At 52.3% G+C, this 13,746-nt stretch overlaps 19 non-coding genes and 2 pseudogenes across 19 annotated transcripts; all 21 read right to left on the bottom strand.

The window, feature by feature from the left end:
- Positions 1 to 341: 341 nt before the first annotated feature.
- On the bottom strand, positions 342 to 460 carry LOC138245002 (5S ribosomal RNA). The gene has a single exon (XR_011193619.1). It is a non-coding gene; the product is annotated as a 5S ribosomal RNA (ribosomal RNA).
- Positions 461 to 997: 537 nt separating this feature from the next.
- Positions 998 to 1,116, bottom strand: LOC138245330 (5S ribosomal RNA). The gene has a single exon (XR_011193940.1). It is a non-coding gene; the product is annotated as a 5S ribosomal RNA (ribosomal RNA).
- A 537-nt stretch (positions 1,117 to 1,653) lies between these two features.
- On the bottom strand, positions 1,654 to 1,772 carry LOC138218391 (5S ribosomal RNA; annotated as a pseudogene).
- Positions 1,773 to 2,305: 533 nt separating this feature from the next.
- Positions 2,306 to 2,424, bottom strand: LOC138217508 (5S ribosomal RNA). The gene has a single exon (XR_011181220.1). It is a non-coding gene; the product is annotated as a 5S ribosomal RNA (ribosomal RNA).
- Positions 2,425 to 2,961: 537 nt separating this feature from the next.
- Positions 2,962 to 3,080, bottom strand: LOC138216594 (5S ribosomal RNA). Its single transcript, XR_011180306.1, has one exon. It is a non-coding gene; the product is annotated as a 5S ribosomal RNA (ribosomal RNA).
- Positions 3,081 to 3,616: 536 nt separating this feature from the next.
- LOC138244615 (5S ribosomal RNA) lies at positions 3,617 to 3,735 on the bottom strand. The gene has a single exon (XR_011193230.1). It is a non-coding gene; the product is annotated as a 5S ribosomal RNA (ribosomal RNA).
- A 536-nt stretch (positions 3,736 to 4,271) lies between these two features.
- LOC138244928 (5S ribosomal RNA) lies at positions 4,272 to 4,390 on the bottom strand. The gene has a single exon (XR_011193543.1). It is a non-coding gene; the product is annotated as a 5S ribosomal RNA (ribosomal RNA).
- A 537-nt stretch (positions 4,391 to 4,927) lies between these two features.
- LOC138216599 (5S ribosomal RNA) lies at positions 4,928 to 5,046 on the bottom strand. Its single transcript, XR_011180311.1, has one exon. It is a non-coding gene; the product is annotated as a 5S ribosomal RNA (ribosomal RNA).
- Positions 5,047 to 5,583: 537 nt separating this feature from the next.
- On the bottom strand, positions 5,584 to 5,702 carry LOC138217441 (5S ribosomal RNA). The gene has a single exon (XR_011181153.1). It is a non-coding gene; the product is annotated as a 5S ribosomal RNA (ribosomal RNA).
- Positions 5,703 to 6,238: 536 nt separating this feature from the next.
- Positions 6,239 to 6,357, bottom strand: LOC138245494 (5S ribosomal RNA). Its single transcript, XR_011194104.1, has one exon. It is a non-coding gene; the product is annotated as a 5S ribosomal RNA (ribosomal RNA).
- Positions 6,358 to 6,894: 537 nt separating this feature from the next.
- LOC138244929 (5S ribosomal RNA) lies at positions 6,895 to 7,013 on the bottom strand. The gene has a single exon (XR_011193544.1). It is a non-coding gene; the product is annotated as a 5S ribosomal RNA (ribosomal RNA).
- A 537-nt stretch (positions 7,014 to 7,550) lies between these two features.
- Positions 7,551 to 7,669, bottom strand: LOC138243841 (5S ribosomal RNA). The gene has a single exon (XR_011192459.1). It is a non-coding gene; the product is annotated as a 5S ribosomal RNA (ribosomal RNA).
- Positions 7,670 to 8,206: 537 nt separating this feature from the next.
- Positions 8,207 to 8,325, bottom strand: LOC138218566 (5S ribosomal RNA; annotated as a pseudogene).
- Positions 8,326 to 8,862: 537 nt separating this feature from the next.
- On the bottom strand, positions 8,863 to 8,981 carry LOC138216174 (5S ribosomal RNA). Its single transcript, XR_011179886.1, has one exon. It is a non-coding gene; the product is annotated as a 5S ribosomal RNA (ribosomal RNA).
- Positions 8,982 to 9,518: 537 nt separating this feature from the next.
- On the bottom strand, positions 9,519 to 9,637 carry LOC138216175 (5S ribosomal RNA). The gene has a single exon (XR_011179887.1). It is a non-coding gene; the product is annotated as a 5S ribosomal RNA (ribosomal RNA).
- Positions 9,638 to 10,174: 537 nt separating this feature from the next.
- LOC138244616 (5S ribosomal RNA) lies at positions 10,175 to 10,293 on the bottom strand. Its single transcript, XR_011193231.1, has one exon. It is a non-coding gene; the product is annotated as a 5S ribosomal RNA (ribosomal RNA).
- Positions 10,294 to 10,830: 537 nt separating this feature from the next.
- On the bottom strand, positions 10,831 to 10,949 carry LOC138244617 (5S ribosomal RNA). Its single transcript, XR_011193232.1, has one exon. It is a non-coding gene; the product is annotated as a 5S ribosomal RNA (ribosomal RNA).
- Positions 10,950 to 11,486: 537 nt separating this feature from the next.
- Positions 11,487 to 11,605, bottom strand: LOC138216176 (5S ribosomal RNA). The gene has a single exon (XR_011179888.1). It is a non-coding gene; the product is annotated as a 5S ribosomal RNA (ribosomal RNA).
- A 537-nt stretch (positions 11,606 to 12,142) lies between these two features.
- Positions 12,143 to 12,261, bottom strand: LOC138217589 (5S ribosomal RNA). The gene has a single exon (XR_011181301.1). It is a non-coding gene; the product is annotated as a 5S ribosomal RNA (ribosomal RNA).
- A 537-nt stretch (positions 12,262 to 12,798) lies between these two features.
- On the bottom strand, positions 12,799 to 12,917 carry LOC138244618 (5S ribosomal RNA). Its single transcript, XR_011193233.1, has one exon. It is a non-coding gene; the product is annotated as a 5S ribosomal RNA (ribosomal RNA).
- Positions 12,918 to 13,454: 537 nt separating this feature from the next.
- On the bottom strand, positions 13,455 to 13,573 carry LOC138217590 (5S ribosomal RNA). The gene has a single exon (XR_011181302.1). It is a non-coding gene; the product is annotated as a 5S ribosomal RNA (ribosomal RNA).
- Between the last annotated feature and the right edge of the window lie 173 nt (positions 13,574 to 13,746).

A 13,746-nucleotide genomic window follows, 5' to 3' on the forward strand; every position in this document is an offset into this window, starting at 1 on the left:
GCTATAGAGGATCGCTGTGGAGAGCTGCTGCTGTGCTTTGACATCTGAGCTCTGTGGAAAACGATCTCAATACAATTCTGAAAAACGCGACTCTCCGAACGCCAGCCGAACAAGTCTCCACAGCCGAAGCGCTGTGTCTCTTTTCAGCTGGCGATAAACCTTTCCTCGATCCTTTGCGGAATTGTAAAACTGTTCCTGATCAGAATAAAAAACGCTCACGCTAATACACAAGCACCCGTGTCTCGCCAAAGCTGACAAATAAACAGACGGACAAGCCGCACTGCACGTGTGAACAGGGGAATGAGCGAGCGAGCGGGGATAGGGCGCCTCCTGCGCTTAAAAGCTTACAGCACCTGGTATTCCCAGGCGGTCTCCCATCCAAGTACTAACCAGGCCCATCCCTGTTTAGCTTCCGAGGTCAGACGAGATCAGGCGTGCTCAAGGGGGTGTGGCCGTAAGCGAGAGCAAAGGTCGCTGGCACCCTTCTTATTGAGAGGACAGCTCCGTCACCTCTTTTACGACGCTGCTTTTTTTCTCTTGCGTTTTTCTCTTCTTCCCACGTTCTCTCTCTTCACTGCCTTCGTCCCCGCTCTATTTCACTTCAGCCTTTCACTCTTGCTTTCTTCCAATGAGGACGGAGCTGCGGGAGAAAGGGCGCTATAGAGGATCGCTGTGGAGAGCTGCTGCTGTGCTTTGACATCTGAGCTCTGTGGAAAACGATCTCAATACAATTCTGAAAAACGCGACTCTCCGAACGCCAGCCGAACAAGTCTCCACAGCCGAAGCGCTGTGTCTCTTTTCAGCTGGCGATAAACCTTTCGTCGATCCTTTGCGGACTTGTTAAACTGTTCATGATCAGAATAAAAAACGCTCACGCTAATACACAAGCACCCGTGTCTCGCCAAAGCTGACAAATAAACAGACGGACAAGCCGCACTGCACGTGTGAACAGGGGAATGAGCGAGCGAGCGGGGATAGGGCGCCTCCTGCGCTTAAAAGCTTACAGCACCTGGTATTCCCAGGCGGTCTCCCATCCAAGTACTAACCAGGCCCATCCCTGTTTAGCTTCCGAGATCAGACGAGATCAGGCGTGCTCAAGGGGGTGTGGCCATAAGCGAGAGCAAGGCTCGCTGGCACCCTTCTTATTGAGAGGACAGCTCCGTCACCTCTTTTACGACGCTGCTTTTTTTCCCTTGCGTTTTCCTCTTCTTCCCACGTTCTCTCTCTTCACTGCCTTCGTCCCTGCTCTATATCACTTCAGCCTTTCACTCTTGCTTCCTTCCAATGAGGACGGAGCTGCGGGAGAAAGGGCGCTATAGAGGATCGCTGTGGAGAGCTGCTGCTGTGCTTTGACATCTGAGCTCTGTGGAAAACGATCTCAATACAATTCTGAAAAACGCGACTCTCCGAACGCCAGCCGAACAAGTCTCCACAGCCGAAGCGCTGTGTCTCTTTTCAGCTGGCGATAAACCTTTCGTCGATCCTTTGCGGACTTGTTAAACTGTTCATGATCAGAATAAAAAACGCTCACGCTAATACACAAGCACCCGTGTCTCGCCAAAGCTGACAAATAAACAGACGGACAAGCCGCACTGCACGTGTGAACAGGGGAATGAGCGAGAGAGCGGGGATAGGGCGCCTCCTGCGCTTAAAAGCTTACTGCACCTGGTATTCCCAGGCGGTCTCCCATCCAAGTACTAACCAGGCCCATCCCTGTTTAGCTTCCGAGATCAGACGAGATCAGGCGTGCTCAAGTGGGTGTGGCCATAAGCAAGAGCAAGGTTCGCTGGCACCCTTCTTATTGAGAGGACAGCTCCGTCACCTCTTTTACAACGCTGCTTTTTTTCCCTTGCGTTTTTCTCTTCTTCCCACGTTCTCTCTCTTCACTGCCTTCGTCCCCGCTCTATTTCACTTCAGCCTTTCACTCTTGCTTCCTTCCAATGAGGACGGAGCTGCGGGAGAAAGGGCGCTATAGAGGATCGCTGTGGAGAGCTGCTGCTGTGCTTTGACATCTGAGCTCTGTGGAAAACGATCTCAATACAATTCTGAAAAACGCGACTCTCCGAACGCCAGCCGAACAAGTCTCCACAGCCGAAGCGCTGTGTCTCTTTTCAGCTGGCGATAAACCTTTCCTCGATCCTTTGCGGACTTGTAAAACTGTTCCTGATCAGAATAAAAAACGCTAACGCTAATACACAAGCACCCGTGTCTCGCCAAAGCTGACAAACAGACGGACAAGCCGCACTGCACGTGTGAACAGGGGAATGAGCGAGCGAGCGGGGATAGGGCGCCTCCTGCGCTTAAAAGCTTACAGCACCTGGTATTCCCAGGCGGTCTCCCATCCAAGTACTAACCAGGCCCATTCCTGTTTAGCTTCCGAGATCAGACGAGATCAGGCGTGCTCAAGGGGGTGTGGCCATAAGCGAGAGCAAGGCTCGCTGGCACCCTTCTTATTGAGAGGACAGCTCCGTCACCTCTTTTACGACGCTGCTTTTTTTCCCTTGCGTTTTTCTCTTCTTCCCACGTTCTCTCTCTTCACTGCCTTCGTCCCCGCTCTATATCACTTCAGCCTTTCACTCTTGCTTCCTTCCAATGAGGACGGAGCTGCGGGAGATAGGGCGCTATAGAGGATCGCTGTGGAGAGCTGCTGCTGTGCTTTGACATCTGAGCTCTATGGAAAACGATCTCAATACAATTCTGAAAAACGCAACTCTCCGAACGCCAGCCGAACAAGTCTCCACAGCCGAAGCGCTGTGTCTCTTTTCAGCTGGCGATAAACCTTTCCTCGATCCTTTGCGGACTTGTTAAACTGTTCCTGATCAGAATAAAAAACGCTCACGCTAAAACACAAGCACCCGTGTCTCGCCAAAGCTGACAAATAAACAGACGGACAAGCCGCACTGCACGTGTGAACAGGGGAATGAGCCAGCGAGCGGGGATAGGGCGCCTCCTGCGCTTAAAAGCTTACAGCACCTGGTATTCCCAGGCGGTCTCCCATCCAAGTACTAACCAGGCCCATCCCTGTTTAGCTTCCGAGATCAGACGAGATCAGGCGTGCTCAAGGGGGTGTGGCAGTAAGCGAGAGCAAGGCTCGCTGGCACCCTTCTTATTGAGAGGACAGCTCCGTCACCTCTTTTACGACGCTCCTTTTTTCCCTTGCGTTTTTCTCTTCTTTCCACGTTCTCTCTCTTCACTGCCTTCGTCCCCGCTCTATTTCACTTCAGCCTTTCACTCTTGCTTCCTTCCAATGAGGACGGAGCTGCGGGAGAAAGGGCGCTATAGAGGATCGCTGTGGAGAGCTGCTGCTGTGCTTTGACATCTGAGCTCTGTGGAAAACGATCTCAATACAATTCTGAAAAACGCGACTCTCCGAACGCCAGCCGAACAAGTCTCCACAGCCGAAGCGCTGTGTCTCTTTTCAGCTGGCGATAAACCTTTCCTCGATCCTTTGCGGACTTGTAAAACTGTTCCTGATCAGAATAAAAAACGCTCACGCTAATACACAAGCACCCGTGTCTCGCCAAAGCTGACAAATAAACAGACGGACAAGCCGCACTGCACGTGTGAACAGGGGAATGAGCGAGCGAGCGGGGATAGGGCGCCTCCTGCGCTTAAAAGCTTACAGCACCTGGTATTCCCAGGCGGTCTCCCATCCAAGTACTAACCAGGCCCATCCCTGTTTAGCTTCCGAGATCAGACGAGATCAGGCGTGCTCAAGGGGGTGTGGCCGTAAGCGAGAGCAAGGCTCGCTGGCACCCTTCTTATTGAGAGGACAGCTCCGTCACCTCTTTTACGACGCTGCTTTTTTCCCTTGCGTTTTTCTCTTCTTCCCACGTTCTCTCTCTTCACTGCCTTCGTCCCCGCTTTATTTCACTTCAGCCTTTCACTCTTGCTTCCTTCCAATGAGGACGGAGCTGCGGGAGAAAGGGCGCTATAGAGGATCGCTGTGGAGAGCTGCTGCTGTGCTTTGACATCTGAGCTCTGTGGAAAACGATCTCAATACAATTCTGAAAAACGCGACTCTCCGAACGCCAGCCGAACAAGTCTCCACAGCCGAAGCGCTGTGTCTCTTTTCAGCTGGCGATAAACCTTTCCTCGATCCTTTGCGGACTTGTAAAACTGTTCCTGATCAGAATAAAAAACGCTCACGCTAATACACAAGCACCCGTGTCTCGCCAAAGCTGACAAATAAACAGACGGACAAGCCGCACTGCACGTGTGAACAGGGGAATGAGCGAGCGAGCGGGGATAGGGCGCCTCCTGCGCTTAAAAGCTTACAGCACCTGGTATTCCCAGGCGGTCTCCCATCCAAGTACTAACCAGGCCCATCCCTGTTTAGCTTCCGAGATCAAACGAGATCAGGCGTGCTCAAGGGGGTGTGGCCGTAAGCGAGAGCAAGGCTCGCTGGCACCCTTCTTATTGAGAGGACAGCTCCGTCACCTCTTTTACGACGCTGCTTTTTTTCCCTTGCGTTTTTCTCTTCTTCCCACGTTCTCTCTCTTCACTGCCTTCGTCCCCGCTCTATTTCACTTCAGCCTTTCACTCTTGCTTCCTTCCAATGAGGACGGAGCTGCGGGAGAAAGGGCGCTATAAAGGATCGCTGTGGAGAGCTGCTGCTGTGCTTTGACATCTGAGCTCTGTGGAAAACGATCTCAATACATTTCTGAAAAACGCGACTCTCCGAACGCCAGCCGAACAAGTCTCCACAGCCGAAGCGCTGTGTCTCTTTTCAGCTGGCGATAAACCTTTCCTCGATTCTTTGCGGACTTGTTAAACTGTTCCTGATCAGAATAAAAAACGCTCACGCTAATACACAAGCACCCGTGTCTCGCCAAAGCTGACAAATAAACAGACGGACAAGCCGCACTGCACGTGTGAACAGGGGAATGAGCGAGCGAGCGGGGATAGGGCGCCTCCTGCGCTTAAAAGCTTACAGCACCTGGTATTCCCAGGCGGTCTCCCATCCAAGTACTAACCAGGCCCATCCCTGTTTAGCTTCCGAGATCAGACGAGATCAGGCGTGCTCAAGGGGGTGGGGCCGTAAGCGAGAGCAAGGCTCGCTGGCACCCTTCTTATTGAGAGGACAACTCCGTCACCTCTTTTACGACGCTGCTTTTTTTCCCTTGCGTTTTTCTCGTCTTCCCACGTTCTCTATCTTCACTGCCTTCGTCCCCGCTCTATTTCACTTCAGCCTTTCACTCTTGCTTCCTTCCAATGAGGACGGAGCTGCGGGAGATAGGGCGCTATAGAGGATCGCTGTGGAGAGCTGCTGCTGTGCTTTGACATCTGAGCTCTATGGAAAACGATCTCAATACAATTCTGAAAAACGCAACTCTCCGAACGCCAGCCGAACAAGTCTCCACAGCCGAAGCGCTGTGTCTCTTTTCAGCTGGCGATAAACCTTTCCTCGATCCTTTGCGGACTTGTTAAACTGTTCCTGATCAGAATAAAAAACGCTCACGCTAAAACACAAGCACCCGTGTCTCGCCAAAGCTGACAAATAAACAGACGGACAAGCCGCACTGCACGTGTGAACAGGGGAATGAGCGAGCGAGCGGGGATAGGGCGCCTCCTGCGCTTAAAAGCTTACAGCACCTGGTATTCCCAGGCGGTCTCCCATCCAAGTACTAACCAGGCCAATCCCTGTTTAGCTTCCGAGATCAGACGAGATCAGGCGTGCTCAAGGGGGTGTGGCCGTAAGCGAGAGCAAGGCTCGCTGGCACCCTTCTTATTGAGAGGACAGCTCCGTCACCTCTTTTACGACGCTCCTTTTTTCTCTTGCGTTTTTCTCTTCTTCCCACGTTCTCTCTCTTCACTGCCTTCGTCCCCGCTCTATTTCACTTCAGCCTTTCACTATTGCTTCCTTCCAATGAGGACGGAGCTGCGGGAGAAAGGGCGCTATAGAGGATCGCTGTGGAGAGCTGCTGCTGTGCTTTGACATCTGAGCTCTGTGGAAAACGATCTCAACACAATTCTGAAAAACGCGACTCTCCGAACGCCAGCCGAACAAGTCTCCACAGCCGAAGCGCTGTGTCTCTTTTCAGCTGGCGATAAACCTTTCGTCGATCCTTTGCGGAGTTGTTAAACTGTTCATGATCAGAATAAAAAACGCTCACGCTAATACACAAGCACCCGTGTCTCGCCAAAGCTGACAAATAAACAGACGGACAAGCTGCACTGCACGTGTGAACAGGGGAATGAGCGAGCGAGCGGGGATAGGGCGCCTCCTGCGCTTAAAAGCTTACAGCACCTGGTATTCCCAGGCGGTCTCCCATCCAAGTACTAACCAGGCCCATCCCTGTTTAGCTTCCGAGATCAGACGAGATCAGGCATGCTCAAGGGGGTGTGGCCGTAAGCGAGAGCAAAGCTCGCTGGCACCCTTCTTATTGAGAGGACAGCTCCGTCACCTCTTTTACGACGCTGCTTTTTTTCTCTTGCGTTTTTCTCTTCTTCCCACGTTCTCTCTCTTCACTGCCTTCGTCCCCGCTCTATTTCACTTCAGCCTTTCACTCTTGCTTCCTTCCAATGAGGACGGAGCTGCGGGAGAAAGGGCGCTATAGAGGATCGCTGTGGAGAGCTGCTGCTGTGCTTTGACATCTGAGCTCTGTGGAAAACGATCTCAATACAATTCTGAAAAACGCGACTCTCCGAACGCCAGCCGAACAAGTCTCCACAGCCGAAGCGCTGTGTCTCTTTTCAGCTGGCGATAAACCTTTCCTCGATCCTTTGCGGACTTGTAAAACTGTTCCTGATCAGAATAAAAAACGCTCACGCTAATACACAAGCACCCGTGTCTCGCCAAAGCTGACAAATAAACAGACGGACAAGCCGCACTGCACGTGTGAACAGGGGAATGAGCGAGCGAGCGGGGATAGGGCGCCTCCTGCGCTTAAAAGCTTACAGCACCTGGTATTCCCAGGCGGTCTCCCATCCAAGTACTAACCAGGCCCATCCCTGTTTAGCTTCCGAGATCAAACGAGATCAGGCGTGCTCAAGGGGGTGTGGCCGTAAGCGAGAGCAAGGCTCGCTGGCACCCTTCTTATTGAGAGGACAGCTCCGTCACCTCTTTTACGACGCTGCTTTTTTTCCCTTGCGTTTTTCTCTTCTTCCCACGTTCTCTATCTTCACTGCCTTCGTCCCCGCTCTATTTCACTTCAGCCTTTCACTTTTGCTTCCTTCCAATGAGGACGGAGCTGCGGGAGAAAGGGCGCTATAGAGGATCGCTGTGGAGAGCTGCTTCTGTGCTTTGACATCTGAGCTCTGTGGAAAACGATCTCAATACATTTCTGAAAAACGCGACTCTCCGAACGCCAGCCGAACAAGTCTCCACAGCCGAAGCGCTGTGTCTCTTTTCAGCTGGCGATAAACCTTTCCTCGATTCTTTGCGGACTTGTTAAACTGTTCCTGATCAGAATAAAAAACGCTCACGCTAATACATAAGCACCCGTGTCTCGCCAAAGCTGACAAATAAACAGACGGACAAGCCGCACTGCACGTGTGAACAGGGGAATGAGCGAGCGAGCGGGGATAGGGCGCCTCCTGCGCTTAAAAGCTTACAGCACCTGGTATTCCCAGGCGGTCTCCCATCCAAGTACTAACCTGGCCCATCCCTGTTTAGCTTCTGAGATCAGACGAGATCAGGCGTGCTCAAGGGGGTGTGGCCGTAAGCAAGAGCAAGGCTCGCTGGCACCCTTCTTATTGAGAGGACAACTCCGTCACCTCTTTTACGACGCTGCTTTTTTTCCCTTGCGTTTTTCTCTTCTTCCCACGTTCTCTCTCTTCACTGCCTTCGTCCCTGCTTTATTTCACTTCAGCCTTTCACTCTTGCTTCCTTCCAATGAGGACGGAGCTGCGGGAGAAAGGGCGCTATAGAGGATCGCTGTGGAGAGCTGCTGCTGTGCTTTGACATCTGAGCTCTGTGGAAAACGATCTCAATACAATTCTGAAAAACGCGACTCTCCGAACGTCAGCCGAACAAGTCTCCACAGCCGAAGCGCTGTGTCTCTATTCAGCTGGCGATAAACCTTCCCTCGATTCTTTGCGGACTTGTTAAACTGTTCCTGATCAGAATAAAAAACGCTCACGCTAATACACAAGCACCCGTGTCTCGCCAAAGCTGACAAATAAACAGACGGACAAGCCGCACTGCACGTGTGAACAGGGGAATGAGCGAGCGAGCGGGGATAGGGCGCCTCCTGCGCTTAAAAGCTTACAGCACCTGGTATTCCCAGGCGGTCTCGCATCCAAGTACTAACCAGGCCCATCCCTGTTGAGCTTCCGAGATCAGACGAGATCAGGCGTGCTCAAGGGGGTGTGGCCGTAAGCGAGAGCAAAGCTCGCTGGCACCCTTCTTATTGAGAGGACAGCTCCGTCACCTCTTTTACGACGCTGCTTTTTTTCTCTTGCGTTTTTCTCTTCTTCCCACGTTCTCTCTCTTCACTGCCTTCGTCCCCGCTCTATTTCACTTCAGCCTTTCACTCTTGCTTCCTTCCAATGAGGACGGAGCTGCGGGAGAAAGGGCGCTATAGAGGATCGCTGTGGAGAGCTGCTGCTGTGCTTTGACATCTGAGCTCTGTGGAAAACGATCTCAATACAATTCTGAAAAACGCGACTCTCCGAACGCCAGCCGAACAAGTCTCCACAGCCGAAGCGCTGTGTCTCTTTTCAGCTGGCGATAAACCTTTCCTCGATCCTTTGCGGACTTGTTAAACTGTTCCTGATCAGAATAAAAAACGCTCACGCTAATACACAAGCACCCGTGTCTCGCCAAAGCTGACAAATAAACAGACGGACAAGCCGCACTGCACGTGTGAACAGGGGAATGAGCGAGCGAGCGGGGATAGGGCGCCTCCTGCGCTTAAAAGCTTACAGCACCTGGTATTCCCAGGCGGTCTCCCATCCAAGTACTAACCAGGCCCATCCCTGTTTAGCTTCCGAGATCAGACGAGATCAGGCGTGCTCAAGGGGGTGTGGCCGTAAGAGAGAGCAAGGCTCCCTGGCACCCTTCTTATTGAGAGGACAGCTCCGTCACCTCTTTTACGACGCTGCTTTTTTTCCCTTGCGTTTTTCTCTTCTTCCCACGTTCTCTCTCTTCACTGCCTTCGTCCCCGCTCTATTTCACATCAGCCTTTCACTCTTGCTTCCTTCCAATGAGGACGGAGCTGCGGGAGAAAGGGCGTTATAGAGGATCGCTGTGGAGAGCTGCTGCTGTGCTTTGACATCTGAGCTCTGTGGAAAACGATCTCAATACAATTCTGAAAAACGCGACTCTCCGAACGCCAGCCGAACAAGTCTCCACAGCCGAAGCGCTGTGTCTCTTTTCAGCTGGCGATAAACCTTTCCTCGATCCTTTGCGGACTTGTTAAACTGTTCCTGATCAGAATAAAAAACGCTCACGCTAATACACAAGCACCCGTGTCTCGCCAAAGCTGACAAATAAACAGACGGACAAGCCGCACTGCACGTGTGAACAGGGGAATGAGCGAGCGAGCGGGGATAGGGCGCCTCCTGCGCTTAAAAGCTTACAGCACCTGGTATTCCCAGGCGGTCTCCCATCCAAGTACTAACCAGGCCCATCCCTGTTTAGCTTCCGAGATCAGACGAGATCAGGCGTGCTCAAGGGGGTGTGGCCGTAAGAGAGAGCAAGGCTCCCTGGCACCCTTCTTATTGAGAGGATAGCTCCGTCACCTCTTTTACGACGCTGCTTTTTTTCCCTTGCGTTTTTCTCTTCTTCCCACGTTCTCTCTCTTCACTGCCTTCGTCCCCGCTCTATTTCACTTCAGCCTTTCACTCTTGCTTCCTTCCAATGAGGACGGAGCTGCGGGAGAAAGGGCGCTATAGAGGATCGCTGTGGAGAGCTGCTGCTGTGTTTTGACATCTGAGCTCTGTGGAAAACGATCTCAATACAATTCTGAAAAACGCGACTCTCCGAACGCCAGCCGAACAAGTCTCCACAGCCGAAGCGCTGTGTCTCTTTTCAGCTGGCGATAAACCTTTCCTCGATTCTTTGCGGACTTGTTAAACTGTTCCTGATCAGAATAAAAAACGCTCACGCTAATACACAAGCACCCGTGTCTCGCCAAAGCTGTCAAATAAACAGACGGACAAGCCGCACTGCACGTGTGAACAGGGGAATGAGCGAGCGAGCGGGGATAGGGCGCCTCCTGCGCTTAAAAGCTTACAGCACCTGGTATTCCCAGGCGGTCTCCCATCCAAGTACTAACCAGGCCCATCCCTGTTTAGCTTCCGAGATCAGACGAGATCAGGCGTGCTCAAGGGGGTGTGGCCGTAAGCGAGAGCAAGGCTCGCTGGCACCCTTCTTATTGAGAGGACAGCTCCGTCACCTCTTTTACGACGCTGCTTTTTTTCCCTTGCGTTTTTCTCTTCTTCCCACGTTCTCTCTCTTCACTGCCTTCGTCCCCGCTTTATTTCACTTCAGCCTTTCACTCTTGCTTCCTTCCAATGAGGACGGAGCTGCGGGAGAAAGGGCGTTATAGAGGATCGCTGTGGAGAGCTGCTGCTGTGCTTTGACATCTGAGCTCTGTGGAAAACGATCTCAATACAATTCTGAAAAACGCGACTCTCCGAACGCCAGCCGAACAAGTCTCCACAGCCGAAGCGCTGTGTCTCTTTTCAGCTGGCGATAAACCTTTCCTCGATTCTTTGCGGACTTGTTAAACTGTTCCTGATCAGAATAAAAAACTCTCACGCTAATACACAAGCACCCGTGTCTCGCCAAAGCTGACAAATAAACAGACGGACAAGCCGCACTGCACGTGTGAACAGGGGAATGAGCGAGCGAGCGGGGATAGGGCGCCTCCTGCGCTTAAAAGCTTACAGCACCTGGTATTCCCAGGCGGTCTCCCATCCAAGTACTAACCAGGCCCATCCCTGTTTAGCTTCCGAGATCAGACGAGATCAGGCGTGCTCAAGGGGGTGTGGCCGTAAGCGAGAGCAAGGCTCGCTGGCACCCTTCTTATTGAGAGGACAACTCCGTCACCTCTTTTACGACGCTGCTTTTTTTCCCTTGCGTTTTTCTCTTCTTCCCACGTTCTCTATCTTCACTGCCTTCGTCCCCGCTCTATTTCACTTCAGCCTTTCACTCTTGCTTCCTTCCAATGAGGACGGAGCTGCGGGAGAAAGGGCGCTATAGAGGATCGCTGTGGAGAGCTGCTGCTGTGCTTTGACATCTGAGCTCTGTGGAAAACGATCTCAATACAATTCTGAAAAACGCGACTCTCCGAACGCCAGCCGAACAAGTCTCCACAGCCGAAGCGCTGTGTCTCTTTTCAGCTTGCGATAAACCTTTCCTCGATCCTTTGCGGACTTGTTAAACTGTTCCTGATCAGAATAAAAAACGCTCACGCTAATACACAAGCACCCGTGTCTCGCCAAAGCTGACAAATAAACAGACGGACAAGCCGCACTGCACGTGTGAACAGGGGAATGAGCGAGCGAGCGGGGATAGGGCGCCTCCTGCGCTTAAAAGCTTACAGCACCTGGTATTCCCAGGCGGTCTCCCATCCAAGTACTAACCAGGCCCATCCCTGTTTAGCTTCCGAGATCAGACGAGATCAGGCGTGCTCAAGGGGGTGTGGCCGTAAGAGAGAGCAAGGCTCCCTGGCACCCTTCTTATTGAGAGGACAGCTCCGTCACCTCTTTTACGACGCTGCTTTTTTTCCCTTGCGTTTTTCTCTTCTTCCCACGTTCTCTCTCTTCACTGCCTTCGTCCCCGCTCTATTTCACTTCAGCCTTTCACTCTTGCTTCCTTCCAATGAGGACGGAGCTGCGGGAGAAAGGGCGTTATAGAGGATCGCTGTGGAGAGCTGCTGCTGTGCTTTGACATCTGAGCTCTGTGGAAAACGATCTCAATACAATTCTGAAAAACGCGACTCTCCGAACGCCAGCCGAACAAGTCTCCACAGCCGAAGCGCTGTGTCTCTTTTCAGCTGGCGATAAACCTTTCCTCGATCCTTTGCGGACTTGTAAAACTGTTCCTGATCAGAATAAAAAACGCTCACGCTAATACACAAGCACCCGTGTCTCGCCAAAGCTGACAAATAAACAGACGGACAAGCCGCACTGCACGTGTGAACAGGGGAATGAGCGAGCGAGCGGGGATAGGGCGCCTCCTGCGCTTAAAAGCTGACAGCACCTGGTGTTCCCAGGCGGTCTCCCATCCAAGTACTAACCAGGCCCATCCCTGTTTAGCTTCCGAGATCAGACGAGATCAGGCATGCTCAAGGGGGTGTGGCCGTAAGCGAGAGCAAGGCTCGCTGGCACCCTTCTTATTGAGATTACAGCTCCGTCACCTCTTTTACGACGCTGCTCTTTTTCCCTTGCGTTTTTCTCTTCTTCCCACGTTCTCTCTCTTCATTGCCTTCGTCCCCGCTCTATTTCACTTCAGCCTTTCACTCTTGCTTCCTTCCAATGAGGACGGAGCTGCGGGAGAAAGGGCGCTATAGAGGATCGCTGTGGAGAGCTGCTGCTGTGTTTTGACATCTGAGCTCTGTGGAAAACGATCTCAATACAATTCTGAAAAACGCGACTCTCCGAACGCCAGCCGAACAAGTCTCCACAGCCGAAGCGCTGTGTCTCTTTTCAGCTGGCGATAAACCTTTCCTCGATTCTTTGCGGACTTGTTAAACTGTTCCTGATCAGAATAAAAAACGCTCACGCTAATACACAAGCACCCGTGTCTCGCCAAAGCTGACAAATAAACAGACGGACAAGCCGCACTGCACGTGTGAACAGGGGAATGAGCGAGCGAGCGGGGATAGGGCGCCTCCTGCGCTTAAAAGCTTACAGCACCTGGTATTCCCAGGCGGTCTCCCATCCAAGTACTAACCAGGCCCATCCCTGTTTAGCTTCCGAGATCAGACGAGATCAGGCGTGCTCAAGGGGGTGTGGCCGTAAGCGAGAGCAAGGCTCGCTGGCACCCTTCTTATTGAGAGGACAGCTCCGTCACCTCTTTTACGACGCTGCTTTTTTTCCCTTGCGTTTTTCTCTTCTTCCCACGTTCTCTCTCTTCACTGCCTTCGTCCCCGCTTTATTTCACTTCAGCCTTTCACTCTTGCTTCCTTCCAATGAGGACGGAGCTGCGGGAGAAAGGGCGTTATAGAGGATCGCTGTGGAGAGCTGCTGCTGTGCTTTGACATCTGAGCTCTGTGGAAAACGATCTCAATACAATTCTGAAAAACGCGACTCTCCGAACGCCAGCCGAACAAGTCTCCACAGCCGAAGCGCTGTGTCTCTTTTCAGCTGGCGATAAACCTTTCCTCGATCCTTTGCGGACTTGTAAAACTGTTCCTGATCAGAATAAAAAACGCTCACGCTAATACACAAGCACCCGTGTCTCGCCAAAGCTGACAAATAAACAGACGGACAAGCCGCACTGCACGTGTGAACAGGGGAATGAGCGAGCGAGCGGGGATAGGGCGCCTCCTGCGCTTAAAAGCTGACAGCACCTGGTGTTCCCAGGCGGTCTCCCATCCAAGTACTAACCAGGCCCATCCCTGTTTAGCTTCCGAGATCAGACGAGATCAGGCATGCTCAAGGGGGTGTGGCCGTAAGCGAGAGCAAGGCTCGCTGGCACCCTTCTTATTGAGATTACAGCTCCGTCACCTCTTTTACGACGCTGCTCTTTTTCTCTTGCGTTTTTCTCTTCTTCCCACGTTCTCTCTCTTCATTGCCTTCGTCCCCGCTCTATTTCACTTCAGCCTTTCACTCTTGCTTCCTTCCAATGAG

Source organism: Lepisosteus oculatus, chromosome 14 (genome assembly GCF_040954835.1).
Source record: "Lepisosteus oculatus isolate fLepOcu1 chromosome 14, fLepOcu1.hap2, whole genome shotgun sequence".
NCBI lineage: Eukaryota > Metazoa > Chordata > Actinopteri > Semionotiformes > Lepisosteidae > Lepisosteus > Lepisosteus oculatus.